Raw genomic sequence first — 17,103 nt, 5'->3', positions numbered from 1 at the left:
AAGTAGTAGCCTGATCTGGGTGTGGTGCATTTCTTAACTACATAAAACATTGATAAGAAGAGTTTCCTCCAGATTTAAAGCCAGTGAAAGTGTACCTAACTTCCATTCCCAGTGCAAAGGGATGCCACTAAATACTTCTGGAATTGATCCTGGAGGTAGTAGACTTCATTTGAAGGGAGATATGGAAAAGTGAGGAATAACAAGAGGAGCTTCTGAAAGGCTGAGCCAGATATTTATAGTAGTGGGGAAATAAGGAATCTAATCTCTAAAATTTAAGACCAAAAGGGACTTCTACAGCAACAGTGTAGGCAAAAAAATAAAATTAAGGGCCAAGAGAAGGCAACCCAAAGCGGTAGTTGATATAGCAAATCTTTGCATTGGTGGAAGATAAAGGTACCAGACCTGCTTTAAAAATAAAAACATTTAAGGAAAAAGCTTCTTTAAGAATGGAAGTCAACTGCTAGGTAGTACTTTCTAGCAATATTATGAAGATTAAATGTAAGTTCTAAAAATATGTTTTGCTTTCTATTTTAAAGCTTCTGATACTCAAGCAAAGTAAGAATTGCTGCTGAGCATCCAGGAAGACAGTGGACTCTGAGAGATGGTGTTTTCAGTGTCCTACCTAAGAAAAATTTGCCTTCCCCAGTGTTATGAAGAGGTCTGGAAGAAAACTAAACCCCTAAGAGATGTGATTGCTGTCCCAGTTCACAGCACAAGATACATCAGGAATACACATTCACACACAGAAGTGCATGCAGAACACCTGCTGAGAGCAAACAGGGGTACCTGACCAGCAGAAAAGAATATATAGACCCATGAAAAACTCGAGATCAAGCCCTGAGCCTTTGGAGTGGGAGCACTGAATCCAAGACCCTAGACTACCAGAGAACTAACCCTAAGGGGTATCAAATAGTGAGAACTCACACAAAGGAAACCACTGTAATACAAGACCCAGCATCACCCGACCACCAATAGCAGCACCCTGTGCAGGACACCTCATCTAAACAGCAAACAAAACAAAAATACAAACCCAGTCATCAGCAGACAGGATTACCACGTCACTCAGCCTTCCCCATCAGAGGAAAAACAAACCAAAAAAACAAAAACTCAGCACAAATCTCACCCTATAAAAAGCTTACACAAACCACTGGACCAAATTTAGAAGGCAGAAACCAAAAGGAAGAAAGAATTCAAACTTGAAGCCTGGGAAAAGGAGACCTCAAACACAAGAAGTTAAAATACTAACTAATAATGAAAAAGCAGAGAAATACTACACGAATGAAGCAGCAGACTAGAAACACAGAAGTCCAAATAAAGGAAGAGGGAATAGGCAAACTACCTGAAAAAGAATTCAGAATAGTGATAGTAATTGATCAAAAACATTGAAAGCAAAATGGAGGAAATGCAAGAATCAGTTAACAAGACCTAGAAGAGTTAAGAATAAACATACAGAGACAAGCAACACAATTACTGAAATCAAAAATACTCTGGAAGGAATCAACAGCAGAATATCTGAAGCAGAACGAATCAGTGAGCTGGAAGATAAAATGGTGGAAATAACTTCTGAAGAGCAGACTAAAGTAAAAAGAATGAAAAGAACTGATGATAGTCTCAGAGACCTCTGCGACAATATCAAACACACCAACATTCAAATAATAGGGGTCCCAGAAGAAGAAGAGAAAAAGAAAGGGTATGAGAAAATTTTTGAAGAGATTATAGTTGAAAATTTCACGAACATGGAAAAAGAAATAGTCAATCAAGTCCAAGAGGCACAAAGAGTCCTATACAGGATAAAACCAAGGGGAAACACACCAAGACACATGCTAATCAAACTAACAAAGACTAAACACAAAGAAAGAATATTAAAAGAAGCAAGGGAAAAGCAACAAGTAATATACAAGGGAAACCCCATATGCTTAACAGCTGATCTTTCAGCAGAAACTTTGCAGACCAGAAGGGAATGGCAGGCTATATTTAAAGTACTGAAATGGAAAAATTTACAACCAAGATTACTGTACCTGGAAAGGATCTCATTCAAAATTGATGGAGAAATCTAAAGTTTTTCAGACAAGCAAAAGTTAAGAGAATTCAGTACTACCAAACCAGCTTTACAACAAATGTTAAATGGACTTATATAGTCAAGAAATACAAGAGAAGAAAAAAGATTTACAAAATCAACCCCAAACAATTAAGAAAAGGGCAATAGGAACATATATATCAATAATTACTTTAAATGTAAATGGATTAAATGCTCCAACCAAAAGACACAGATTGGCTGAATGGATACAAAACAAGACCCATATATATGCTGTCTACAAGAAACCCACTTTAGACCTCAAGACACATATAGACTGAAAGTGAGAGGATGGGAAAGTAAATTCCATGCAAATGAGAAGCAAAAGAAAGCCGGAGTAGCAATCTTTATATCAGACAAAATAAACCTTTAAATAGAGAAGATTACAAGAGATAAGGAAGGACACTACACAGTGATCAAGAGATCAATCCAAGAGGAAGACATAACAATTGTAAATATCTATGCACCCAACATAGCAACACCGCAATACATAAGACAAACACTAACAGACATAAAAGGAGAAATTGACAATGACACCATAATAGTAGCAGACTTTAACACCCCACTCACACCAATGAGTGATCATCAAAACAGAAAATTAATAAGGAAACACAAGTCTAATGATACATTATGATTCATTAGATGAGATGAATCTCATTGATCTTCAGGACATTGCAACCAAATTCAGAAGAATACACCTTCTTCTCAAGTGCACATGGAATGTTCTACAGGATAGACCACATCTTGGTCACAAATCAAACCTCAGTAAATTTAAGAAAATTAAAATCATATCAAGCATCTTCTCCAACCACAATGCTATGAGACTAGAAAAAAAATGCAAGAAACACAAACACATGGAGATTAAACAATATGCTTCTGAATAACCAACAGGTTATTGAAGAAATCAAAACAGAAATCAAACAATTTCTAGAAACAAATGACAATGAAAACATGACGACCCAAAATCTATGGGATGCAGCAAAAGCAGTTCTAAGAGGGAAGTTAATAGCACTACAATCCTACCTCAAGAAATAAGAAAAACATCGAACAGACAACCTAACTTTACACCTAAAACAACTAGAAAAAGAACAAAAAAGCCCCAATATTAGTAGAAGGAAAGAAATCATAAATATCTGAGCAGGAATAAAAGGAGAGGTTACAACAGACAATGCAGAAATACAAAGGATTATAAGAGATTATTATGAACAAATATATGGCAATAAAATGGATAACCTGGAAGAAATGGACAGATTCTTAGAAACGTTCAATCATTGAAGACTGAACCAGGGAGAAATAGAAATAATGAACAACCCAATTACAAGCGCTGAAATTGAAGCTATGCTCAAAAATCACCCAAAAAACAAAAACCCAGGAACAGATGGATTCACAGGAGAATTCTATCAAACATTTAGCGAGGAGCTAATGCCTGTCCTTGTAAAACTCTTTCAACACATTGCAGAGGAAGGAACACTTTCAAACTCATTCTACGAGGCCACCATCACCCTGATAACCGAAACCAGACAAAGACAACACAAAAAAAGAAAACTACAGGCCAAAAAAATTGGACAGCTACATGTAAAAGAATGAAATTAGAACACTTCCTAACACCACACACAAAGATAAACTCAAAATGGATTAAAGACCTAAATGTGAGATGAGAAACTATAAAACTCTTAGAGGAAAACATAGGCAGAACACTCCATGACATAAATCAAAGCAAGATCCTCTATGACCCACCTCCTAGAGTAATAGAAATAAAAACAAAAGTAAACAAATGGGACCTGATTAAACTTAAAAGCTTTTGCACAGCAAAGGAAACTATAAGCAAGGTGAAAAGACAACTCTCAGAATGGGAGAAAATACTAGCAAATGAAGCCACTGACAAAGGATTAATTACCAAAATATACAAGCAACTCATACAACTCAGTACCAGAAAAACAAACAACCCAATCAAAACGTGGGAAAAAGACCTAAACAGACATTTCTCCAAAGAGAACATACAGATGGCTAACCAACACATGAAAAGATGATCAACATCGCTCATTATTAGAGAAATACAAATCAAAACCACAGTGAGGTATCACCTCACACCGGTCAGAATGGCCATCATCAAGAAGTCTACAAACAATAAATGCTGGAGAGGGTGTGGAGAAAAGGGAATGCTCTTGCACTGTTGGTGGGAATGTAAATTGATACAGCCACTATGGAAGATAGTATGGAGATTCCTTAAAGAACTAAGAATAAAACCACCATGTGACCCAGCAATCCCACTCTTAGGCATATACCCTGAGGAAACCAGAGTTGAAAAAGACGCATGTATACCATTGTTCATTGCAGCACTATTTATAATAGCTGGAACATGGAAGGAACCTAGATGCCTATCAACAGATGAATGGATAAAGAAGTTGTGGTACATATACACAATGGAATATTACTCAGCCATAAAAAGGAACACATTTGAGTCAGTTCTGATGAGATAGATGAGCCTAGAACCTATTACACAGAGTGAGTCATAAAGAGAAAGATAAATATGATATTCTAATGCACATATACGGAGTCTAGAAGAATGGTACTGAAAAATTTATTTACAGGGCAGCAATGGAGAAACAGACATAGAGAATAGACTTATGGACATGGGGAGGGGGAGGAGAAGGTGAGATGTATGGAAAGAGGAACATGGAAACTGACATTACCGTATGTAAAATAGATAGCCAACGGGAGTTTGCTGTATGGCTCAGGAAACTCAAACAGGGGCTCTGTATCAGCCTAGAGAGGGGTGGGGTGGGGAGGGAGATGGGAGGGAGGTCCAAAACAGAGGGGATATATGTATACCTATGGCTGATTCATGTTGAGGTTTGACAGAAAACAACAAAGTCCTGTAAAGAAATTATCCTTCAATAAAAAAATAAATTAAAAATAAATAAATAAAAAGAAAAAATAGTAAAATAGACAACCAAAAAATTAAAAAATAAAGATAAGAATTGTGCTTGTGCTTAATAAAGAACCCAAACCAGCCAGTTCATCAGCTTTTAAAGCTTTGATGTCACAAGTAGAGCCTCTAGTTTATCTGGTTTATCAGTTTGCTTGTTATAAATTAAATTCTATGTCATTTGAACTATGTTTTAATTAAGAAAACATTGGGGTGGATTATTAGCTCATAATAATTCAACAATACTTGACTAAATTTTCTTAAAATATGTTGTGTTCAAGGTCTATAGAAACTCCATTTGTGATCATGGGGATAAGAGAAATTATCCATTTTTTTCCTACTATAGTGTAACCTTTTTATTTTATTTTTAATTGGACGATAATTGCTTTACAATACTGTGTTGGTTGCTGCCATATATCAACATGAATGAGTCATAAGTATACGTATGTCCTCTCTTAACCTCTTTAATCTCCTTCTTGCCTCCCACCCCATCTGACCCCTCTAGGTTGCCACAGAGCCCTGGATTTTAGCTCCCTGCATCATACAGCTATCTAATTTTACATATGGTAATGTATATGTTTCAATGCTACTCTCTCAATTTGTCCCACCCTTTCCTTCCCTCCTGGGTCCACAAGTCTGTTCTCTATGTCTGCATCTCCACTGCTGCCCTGGAGATAGGTTCATCAGTACCATCATTCTAGATTCCATATATATGTGCTAATAATATATTATGTGTCTTTCTCTTTCTACTTACTGCCCTCTGTATAATAGGCTCTAGGTTCATTCACCTCATTAGAACTGAGTCAAATGCACTCCATTTTATGGCTGAGCATTCTTTTTTATTTCATTGTGTATATGTACCACAACTTATTTATCTTTCGTCTGTCCATGGACATCTAGGTTGCTTCCATGTCCTAGCTATTTAAAATAGTGCTTCAGTGAACATTTGGGCACATGTGCCTTCCTGGCTATATTTTTCTGAAATCCAAATATAGTATAATGGTTTGTTTTAATGTTTTCCTCTCTAACTAATGTTTTCTTGCTGTTGGTATACAACAGAGGAATACTTCAACTCCAAAATATAGTCATAGGGAAGATATCTTTTTCTAAAGTGTGTTTTTCAATTAACTTAAGTGTAGTTACATTAATTACAAATAATATTAAGGCAACTAATTTAATGTGTAGTTAAGTGTACATATTAACTTAAGTGTAATATATAAATAAAAGTTACTTATTTCTAGGAAAAGTAAAAAAAAAATGCATGCATTAAAGGAGAACCACAATGCCTATTAGAATGAATACAGTGAAGAAGACAGAAAATACCAGTTATTGTAAGGGTTTGGGACAACTGTAATTCTTATACATGGGTGCTGAAAGTGTGAATTGCTAGAACTACTTTCGAAAATGTATATATATATTATAAAACATATATATACTTTTGACCCGACAGGTCTACTTAAAGGTAATATATCTAACAAAAAGACAAAAAATATATTTGCCAAAATATATGTAAGGGAATGTTCCTAGCAGTCCTAGTCATGTAACTCCAAGCTGGAAACAATGCAAATGTCCATCTACATCATAAATTATGACATAAATTATGGCATGTTCATTTCAAGGAATTCTAACTAGTAATAAGAGTAAACAAGCTAATTCTATATGCAACACAAAGGTATATCACAACCATAATCTTGAGTGAATGAGGCCAGACACAAAAAGATAAATAATGTGTGAATTTATTTATAAATAGGTCAAACCCCCCACAGGCAAATTGAATGTATATTAGAAAACCTAATAATGGCTTTTCTTGAGGTAGAGAGAAATGACTAGAAGAGGGAAAGAGGAGGCTTCTGGAATCCTTTACTTTTCTGTTCCTTTTTATGGTTGCATAAATTTGTGCCAGCTGGAATCAAGATTGCCAGGGGAAATATCAATAATCTCAGATATGCAGATGACACCACTCTTATGGCAGAAAATGAAGAACTGAAGAGCCTCTTGATGAAAGTGAAAGAGGAGAGTGAAAAAGCTGGCTTAAAATTCAACATTCAAAAAACTAAGATCGTGGCATCTGGTTCCATCACTTCATGGCAAATAGATGGGGAAACAGTAACAGACTTTATTTTCTTGGGCTCCAAAATCACTGTAGATGGTGACTGCAGCCATGAAATCAAAAGACGCTTGCTCCTTGGAAACAAATCTATGATTGATCTAGACAGCATAATGTATGGCAAAAACCACTACAATGTTGTAAAGTAATTAGCCTCCAACTAATAAAAATAAATGGAAAAAAAAAATTTTTAAAACAATAAAAAGCAGAGACATTACCTTGCCAGCAAAGGTCTGTGTAGTCAAAGCTATCGTTTTTCCAGTAGTCATGTATGGACATGAGAGTTTGACTGTAAAGAAAGCTGAGCTTCAAAGAATTGATGCTTCTGAACTGTGGTGTTGGAGAAGACTCTTGAGAGTCCCTTGCATTGCAAGGAGATCAAACTAATCAATCCTAAAGGAAATCAGTCCTGAATATTCACTGAAAGGACTGATGCTGAAGCTGAAACTCCAATACCTTGGCCACCTGATGCAAAGAACTGAGTCATTGGAAAAGACCCAGATGTTGGGAAATATTGAAAGCAGGAGGATAAGGGGACGACAGAGGGTGTGATGGTTGGATGACATCACTGATTTGATGGACATAAGTTTGAGCAAGTTCAAGGAGTTGGTGATGGACAGGGAAGCCTGGCATGCTGCCGTCCATGAGGTCGCAAAGAGACACGACCAAGCAACTGAACTGGGCTGAAGTTTGTTCACTTTGTGATAACTCATTAAGCTGTATAGTCATGACGTGTACAATTTTCTGTGTTTATGTTATATGTTAAGGAATTTTTTAAGTTAAAGGAAACAGACTGTCCGTGAATTCTAAAATATATGGATTCTACATTCTCAAGTGTGGTGGTCAAAGAGACTCATTGACAGAACTAAGTAAGCAATCTGTTTTGTGGTTTAAAAAAATTAAATGAACACCATTGTCTGTATTTAAGAATGAATTGAGCTGATTAGAAAATGGTTAGATGGGAAATGAACACATTCCTCTCTTTCCTTAATATGGTAGAAGTGCTTCTCATATACCTGATTAAAGACTTAGTTTTTTGTTCTGAAAGAATTGAAAAATCACATTAAAGATAATTTTTGAGGTATTTTTCAGACTGAGGCAGAATCCTTGGGATGACTTTGAAAAAATTTGGCTGCCCTTCTCAACAATGAGCAAGAAGTTCTTAAAAACCAAAAATGGTTGGAACTCTGAAAGAATGAAATGATGCTGAGACTTACCTAGTATAGATGTTGTTTCTTATCCAACAAATATCTTTTCTTCCACCAGAGAAGAAATTTAGATATGCAGAAACCTAAGCCATTTGTGGCAATACTGTTTCCATCTGCCAATAACAGGTCTAAGTATGGGCATGTGACACAGATCTTGCTAATGAGACAAAGGTGAGGCATGTCTGAGACTTCTGAGAAAATTTTTCTCCTTAGAAGTAAGTGCTGTTTAACTTCCACTCACTTGGCTTCTGTGAGGATGTTATGCTCAGAGCTAGGCCAGCCATCCTCTCCCCTGAATGGAGAGATCATGGATAGTCTAAGAATGGCACAACAGAAGGATAAGATGAGCTTGGGTCTTTTGGGGATGTCCTTAATTCTTTGTATTAACTCTGGGGCTGCCAACTTCAGAACCTCTTGTTAAGTGAGCACTAAGTGTCCTTATATAGTCAATTTATCTTTGATTCTAGTCAAAGCTTATCAAGTGATACAAATTATTTTTATATATTTTTTGTCTAAATGTGATCTGCATTGGCTTTTTCTAAATCCTAAAAAGAAGTGGCTAACAACTAATGTATTCTGGACATGAATTAATAATATCTTTAAATACAGTTGGGTTGTTTAAACATTCTTCCTTATCCCCTGCTCAAAGCTCTTCTTAAAAAAATTTTTAATTGAAAAAATGGATAATATAAAACTTACCATCTTACCCATTTTAAGTATATTTCAGTAGTGTTATCTGCATTCACATTGTTGTGCAACAGACCTCTAGAACTTTTTCATCTTGCAAAACTAAAACTATAGTTTAGTTTTAAACTATAAACAACTCCTCCTTTTACCTTCCCAAAGCCTATGGCAACATCGTTTTACCCTGTTTCTTGTGTTTGACTACTTTAGTACCTCATATAAGTGGGATCATATAGTACACAGTATTTGTGTTTGGTTTATTTCACTTAACATAATGTCCTCAAGGTTCATCCCTGTTGAGCATGTGACAGGATTTCTTTTCTTTTTTAAGGCTGAGTGATATTTCATTGTATGTTTATACTGTATTTTCTTTATCCATTCATTAGTGAACATTTGGGTTGGTTCCACCTCTTGATTATTTTGAATAATATTATAATGAACATAGGTGTGCAGCTATCTCTTCAACATCCTGTTTTTTATTCTTTTGGATATATAGCCAAAAGTAGGAATGCTAGATCATATATGGTGGTTCTGTTTTTATTTTTTTTGAGGAATCTTCATACTGTGTCCTATGGCAGCTAGTTTAAAATTTTAATATTTAGGTAATGTTATATTTTAAGCAAAATTTTAGTGTAATAATATGAATATATAAATTGATATTTTAAAATCAATAAAAATATTATTTATCAGAAAACAGCATGAAACACCAGAAACAGAATGAGTAAACTGAGGTTTTTTTGTGTATCAGGAAAAAATTTTGAAATTTATAAGTAACTATTTCAGTTCTGTTTTTCTTTTTTTAAATTCAGATTGCCAATAATGGTACTGTTATTACTATTTTTACTACTAATTTTACAGATTGCCAATATAGTACTTTTATTGATATTTTACTCTTATAAAACACCGGTTGAGTTTGTTTGCCATAATTTTTATATATATTAATTTGTGTATAAAATTGAATATGAAAATCATATCTTATAATGATGCATTATCTCATTATGAGTGGACAAATAGTGACAAAATGAAATGACTTATAAAGACATTGAAGATCAAACTTCAGTTAACGTCCTACTTATAAAGTGAACTGTTAAGCAGGTAGATCCATGCAGAGACTAGTAACCTCAAGGACTGTGGTTCACTGGTAGATCCAGATAACTTTTGTACCTATCATATGCAATACCTCTACTTGGCAAAGTAATGGACACCAGTTGCACCATATCCTCCAGTAACGTGGCCGATTCTTTGCAACCCCATGAACTGTAGCCTGCCATTCAGCCTGCCTTGAATTTCCCAGGCAATAATACTGGGGTGGGTACTACTCCAAACTAATGTAGGAACCAAACAAAAGCTGTCAATTAATAAGATATCAACATTTTCAAAGTTAAAAGAATTTAAACAATTGGACCGAAGTGTAAATCAAACAAATGATTGTATACTCATAACAAAATAAAATATGAAAAATAATTGTAAGAAGTATTTTGACATATACCATAGAGCTCCAGTGATAATACAAATATCAACTAATGATTTTATGTAATATATAGTTTTCTTCCCTCTATCTGGTAACTGAACTGCTTTAATTTTAGTATTAAGATGAAATAATCCAATGTGTATCCCAGGGCCCAGATTTTCGGTAGCCTAATAATGTTCCCCACTAAAGAAATTGGGGTTCTTTGGAGAATGGCTGATTTAATATTTCAGGTAAAAGAAATGCAAGATAAGCCTGAATAACTTTTGCCTGAAAGCAATGATGCCTATTTTAAAGTTCTGAGAAAATTTTAAAATGAGCCACCATGAAGGGGCTTCTGTGTGATAAATTATGACCATGTGGCTCAGAACAACAAAAAAATTGTAGCTAATCAAAACAAGTCTGAAAAGGAGTTAATTTTAATATCACCAAAATCATGAGTCCATAATGATGGACTACAAAGCTGTTTTTAAATCAAATATTATCTCAAATTACCTCCATTCAGAAGTTAATTATAAATATAGTCTCATAGTATGTGAAAGTGTTTCCTTGTACAAAGACTAAAATTATTGCTAGCATAACTTTTATAGGATTTTTCTCTTCTGTTTGGGATTTGCATATCAAACGGTAACAGAAACACTGGCCAGCTTGGTAAGAGTTCTGTACACCTTTAGCTTTTCCACCGCTCTGTCACTCCCGTGTTATCCTGGATTGGCTGATACAGGTCAAAGCCGCAGTGAAGGTCCCTCCCAGTGCTGGCGTTCAGCTGGCACACTCCAAATGGCTAGTTCCTTTCCCACTATTATGTCTAATCATGCCGTGCCAGCTGTTAAATGTTTTGCACCTCACCCTGTACAGACTGAGATTTTCTTTCTCAAGCCAGTGGCCACCCAGTGATATACTGCATTGTGTATTAGATATTAAATTTTATTGTTAGAAGACATTTAAAAATCAAGAGTATAAACTCTTTCTACTCACAGATGTTCAGAGTTCCTGCACAGTGACCTGAACAGGCTAAGTTGCAATCCACATCCTGTATATTTAATTCCCATAAGAGTTTCAATAGAGTTACCTTGTTCAATGATCAGAAAATACAATTCAGAGGTCTGGAAACATGTCCACCATGGGATGATAAACCTTGTCTCCCACCACCCTGCCTAATTAGTGTGTTGCAACCATTTCCCAAATTGCTGACTTTATCATCCTTACATGGGAATCTAAGTAGGCTTACCTGGTAGCTGGGCTTAAAGTGAAAAGATTGTGCTAGACACTTCTCTTATTCTCCAAGACAGACCTAATCATTTTCCTTCTTTGGACAGAGATGACCTCTTTCTGAGTACATCTAATGATGCAGGGCCGAAGAATGTAACGGGGGTCTCTTACTTTGCCAAGAAGGGGTGTTGCATGGGATAGGTAAAGAAGTTATCCAGATCTAACAGTGAACCACAATCCTTGAGGCTACTAGTCCCTGCATGGTTCTACCTAGAGAGTAGGGAGAACCAGTAAGTCTAAAAACAAATGCTCTTTTAGGATCATTTGTCACAAATAACCAGAAAAAAAATGGATGCTCTAAAAATTGGATTTCTATCCAATTTGTATACCTTTATAAATTAAAAAAATACAAGAATTTACAGATAGTATTTTTTTCCAACTGACACACCACAATGCAAATGACTTTAATGCTTCTAAATGCTGAGTCTACTCTCATGGACCTGTAGCACTGAGTAGAAATCTTTCCACTTGACATTTAAAAGGTAATAGTAATCAGACAGCCAGACATAAGCATTATATGTCACATCCTAGGCACAGCACTATCCAAACTTGTTTATTAAAACAGCTTATACTGTTTTATACCCCATAGTGACAATTATGATTATGATTATGATTTCACAAGCCATATGGCACTTGAGTAAGTGAAGAAAAAACTGTGCCTGCTCTTTGATAAATAATGCTACATATACATTGATGTAATATGAATCTTCTAAAAGTCACATTGAAGAAAAAAAGAAGCTAAAAATAACCACCAAAATTATATTAGAATGAATGTTGGCACCTAGGTCTGTGGCTCAAACTTTTTAAAAAACCTAGAAGAAAAGAAATATTTACTCAAGAAAACAATCCTACTACTATTCATTGATTAGTATGAAGTAGCCATGCTGACTACTGATAAACTGTTTAAACACCTTTGCTAAGGAATGTGGACAATTGCCATATAATATATGTATAAAAGATAATGGATAAATAAAACTTCAGGAAGGAAAAATTTTGGAACTAGTAAATTCAGATTAGAGGTAAGTTCGTGATTGGGTTTAATAAGCTCCTAAATGAAAGAACATGAGAGAAAGGCATATAATTTCCCTTTTAAAAAGAAAATATAAACTACTTAAAGTCTTCCCAGGTGGTTCCAGTGGTAAAGAATCTGTCCGATAATGCAAGAGACTCAAGAGACGCAGGATCAATTCCTGGGTCAGGAAGATCTCCTAGAGGAGGACATGGCAACCCATTCCAGTATTCTTGCCTGGAGAATTACATGGACAGAGGAGCCTGGTGGGCTACAGTCCATGGGGCCGCAAAGAGTCAGACACAACTGAGTGACCAAACACACAACACACACACACATAAACTACTTAATAGAATTTCTTAAACAGCAGCCAATGATAGAGCCAGCAGGCTAAGGAGTTAGAGTGGCTGAGATTTGAACAGAGCAGATATGCAAAACTATGAAGTTCTTTAAGAAAATATCTAATCTTTGCTAGGAAATCCAAGAGAAGTAATGAGCAAAACATTCTTACACTTGCAAAAGGTCTCAGGTGTATTATTAGCACTGCTGGGGAAAATTCTAATGATGACCCAATTCATGATCTGTGCAAAGTGAGGGGGAACTAGATGTAGACTGGTGTGCTGGTTAAAAGTGAAGCCAAGTTTATGGGTAGATGCTGTTCTGGCATTACCAGTGGCAGTGGCAATAGAAAATTACTTAAGAGAATAGTGGCTGACAGGAACCCTTTCCTTCAGGTGGCAATAAATGTAGTCCTAAAGAAAATAGCTGAAAGATTTTAATGTCATTTCATTAAAATTTTTGTTTGAAAATGACTGAAACCTTAAATAGAAAATGGCTTCACAAAGATGATTAGAGATGCATTAAATAAAGTCATTTGGAATCCACCTTCCCTGTTAGTTCTTTCTCCTTCCTGGAACTTGACTCTGGGTTTTAATTGCTGGTTTGAAATTTGCTGGTTGTGTCATTTTAGGTTATTACAGTCTTTCTAAATCTCACCTGTTTAATTTTATAAATGGAGAAGATAATGTTTATTTCATAGAGATTCTGTGAAGATTAAATGAGAGAATGTGGAATTAATGTCTCACTTTTAATGAAATTTAAGTGATTATTAGCAGTTACCTTTCATGACTGCTTCTTACTTGCTTTACCTTCAAAAGCATCTCAACACCTCTCTAAGGTTATTATTCTTTTGTTTTTGTTTTACATTTTACACAAGAGAAAATAATTCAGGCTTAGGAATGTTAAGATACAAAATCACACAGCTAGTCAATGACAGATGATGGAGTTGAGGCCTATCTTCCTCTAAAATTTTGTGGTTCTTTACTATTATGCTACACTGCAGTCTACACTTAAAGCAAAAATCGAACAGAAACAAAAATCTTCACAGTTATAGGATGATTTACCACTAATAGAAAGTACAGCATGTGAGCATGTCATGCCAGGAGTCTGCTACAGTGAGGAAGTGCCCCAAACTCCTTATACCACCTTTAACACCCCCAACAATGAACTTTGCCTGTCCTGTAAGACTGTGTACCCTTAAAGATTCCTTGTGTGTACAGATATCAACACCAGGGAAACCAGACAGAAAATGAAAAGAGATTAGAGGTTCTACTATGTCCCAAAGTCCTTGAACCAAATACTGGGTTTTTTGTTTGTTTTTAATGGAATTAAAATTTCTTTCTACTGTTCAAGATTATTTTTGGTCTTAATGTTTCTAAATGTCCCTGCTGCAAATTGAGATATAAAAGAAGAATTCTATCACTTGATTCCCACCGTGTTTTCCACAATTTTAACTTGTTGAATGATGATTTTGGCACAGTCACACTCAACTCAAAAAACAGACTTCCTGCTGTCAGATTTACTGGCATAAATTTCTCTGCTGTAATATTTTTCTTCCCCAAGTGCTACCCACCCTGCAGTTCTTCCATGTAATGATTTAACTTTGCACTCATATTCTCCGAAAAGACCTCATGCTATCAGGTTTATTGGCATGAACAACTCTTGGTGCTTTTTCTTTTTCTTCCCTCATTGCTGCACTGCTATCCCACTTCTCACTTCCCACAGTATTTGCTGAAATGATTTAATTCCTTCATGGAGCAGAACTTTTTACAGTGACTCAGTACATTCCCTGAAGTTGGTTGAAAGCTGTTTCTTTAATCCTTTACAGACTGTGTCCAAGAGAGGTGGCTCCCATTTCTCAATCTCTTCCTTTACTTTTTGGCACTGTTTCAATGTTTCAGTGAAAATTCCCCTCAGAATTCTTCCCTCTCTATAAATGGGAAAGGAAAAGAGGAATCTTTTGGCTTTAGATATTGTAAGTTAAACAGTGATGGGAAAGAGTAAAACATCTAGGTCAATACATTGCTGAGAAAATGAATTAGGCAACCACCAGTTAAAGATTAGTAGGAAATCTAGGATCCTTCCAGAGAAGCATGTGGAAGAAAATGTGAAATTTGAGTTGCAGATGCCTGAGAGAGTTCTTTACAATTTATGGATACTACCCAGTTGTGTGATTCAGCTCAATCACCCGACTCTAAGAAATAGAGAATTCTGAGGTTTTCTGAACACAGAGCTATGCCTTTTCAGGGTCAAAATTAAAAGAAGAGCATTAAGTATTCAAAAGACAAATATGAGAAGCAGTAGGTAGGAATACAGAGAACAGCATAGGATGACATACAGGGATGACTCAGAATAAGCACAGTGCTGAGGAGGGAGTGGCAGTCAAGTCCAACCACCCTTAGTCCTGGTTACTTCACTCTCAAGTCTCCAAAAACCCTCTAGAACCAACTTGTGTGCAGCCACGGTACTTAGGACTGAGAGAGTCAATTCCTAGGCAGGTTGATAAGAAGTCTAGGGGTCCCCATGGAGAGAGGGGTTTGGAATTTTCAAGGAGGAAGAAAGGACAAGCTTTTTCCCCCCCTCTACATTCCTTAGGATTACATAACAATAATGTATCCTGCTTGAGGACAGTCTCTGAAAAAACCTTCTGGCTAATTCTGTTATCTCAAAATGTAAATCATGGGAGTAGGTCTGGTGAGGTCTTTACAACCTCTAGACATTCTTTTGATTCACTGTAATAACTAATTTGAGAGTATATAATTCCAGTGCTAAGACTAGCAAGGTGGTACTATTTCTACCCCCTTCTGATGTCTATGTCAGAAGCTTTCTCTGTCTCCTTTATACTTTAATAAAACTTCATTACACAAAAGCTCTGAGCGATCCAGCGTCATCTCTGGCCCCAGATGGAATTCTTCTCCTCCGGAGGCCAAGAATCCCGGCATCTTTGAGTGATTCAGAAACAACCTTTCAGGACTCTGTGCCATTTTTTATTTTAATTAAAATAGCCTGGAGGCAAATATTTATGCAAGGAAATATAAGGCAGAGAAGAGTGCAAGACAGCAAGAATTAAAGAGAAAAAAAAAGCAATTTTCACTCTAAATGAAGTATAGTAGCAAAACTAATAAGCTTTTGAATTTACTTATTTAGAACGTCAATTCCTTATTTTTTCCACAAATTGTTTTTGAGAGGATGACATCTTTAGTTCTTATATTTGTCCTTCTTTCTTAAAAACCAGTTGTAAACAATTGTGAGTAGATTTGCCTTGGATAAACATTTCAGGAGTAAGAAGTAGAATATTAACTTGCTTTATGAAGTTTTGTGGTGCAAAAGGGGAACATGCACTATAAAGACAACTTATTTTAGCAATTTATTAATAACTTTATAAATCACTCAAAAGAGAACAAAGTGGAATTCTAAATTAGCAACAACTGTTATCATCAACTTTTAATTCTAGTGGCAATAATAATAAATCAACCTAATTATTTTATAGAAATAAAAAGCTTTTCTCTGTGGTTTTCAAGATTTTACTTTGTGAGACCTTATTAAAATGTACCAGAATATTGGTTTCATTCTTACCTTGTGATCTTGTTTTGATTTCTCCCCTGAAAAGCTGCAGCTCTGTGTTAAAACGCTTGCAGGCTCTATTTGTTACCGAAAGTTTGGCAGAGAACCAAATTGATGTGGAAGGAAGAGCTGATTGGGTGACATTTTAGCAGGTTTTTAATAGCATATAAACAACCAGTAGTTACAATCCTGTCAACTAAAATTCACTGTCTTCTCCCCATTTCCATCTTAAATTAATCCTGCAATTATGGATTTGATGTTCTGTGTTTTTATGCTTCCAATTCCCATCAAAATCAACTCATATGCAACCCTTGCATCATCACCAAACTTGAGCAATGATCTTGAGCAAGCCAAGTTATTGCATTTGTGAGGAATGAAAGAAGACGGCTGTATCCACTCGAGATAAAGCAGTGAAGGAAGAACACAAACAGGCAGGAAGCTGGACAATC

At 35.7% G+C, this 17,103-nt stretch overlaps 1 protein-coding gene across 3 annotated transcripts in view; it reads right to left on the bottom strand.

Annotated features, from left to right (window-relative positions):
• The window catches only part of IL33 (interleukin 33), a 59,175-nt gene extending 42,302 nt beyond the window's left edge, over nucleotides 1-16,873 (bottom strand). Inside the window, exon 1 of one of the 3 annotated variants that reach the window (XM_070480460.1) lies at nucleotides 16,667-16,873. The gene's annotated coding sequence lies outside the window, so the exon portion shown is untranslated. The remainder of the gene's footprint in view (nucleotides 1-16,666) is intronic. The other 2 variants (XM_070480459.1, XM_020904577.2) reach the window with 2 other exon arrangements.
• Nucleotides 16,874-17,103: the final 230 nt, after the last annotated feature.

The sequence above is a fragment of the Odocoileus virginianus genome, chromosome 18 (genome assembly GCF_023699985.2).
Source record: "Odocoileus virginianus isolate 20LAN1187 ecotype Illinois chromosome 18, Ovbor_1.2, whole genome shotgun sequence".
NCBI classification, from domain to species: Eukaryota; Metazoa; Chordata; class Mammalia; order Artiodactyla; family Cervidae; genus Odocoileus; species Odocoileus virginianus.
The sequence above is the reverse complement of the archived record's forward strand: the minus strand, read 5'-3'. Positions and strand labels throughout refer to the sequence as shown.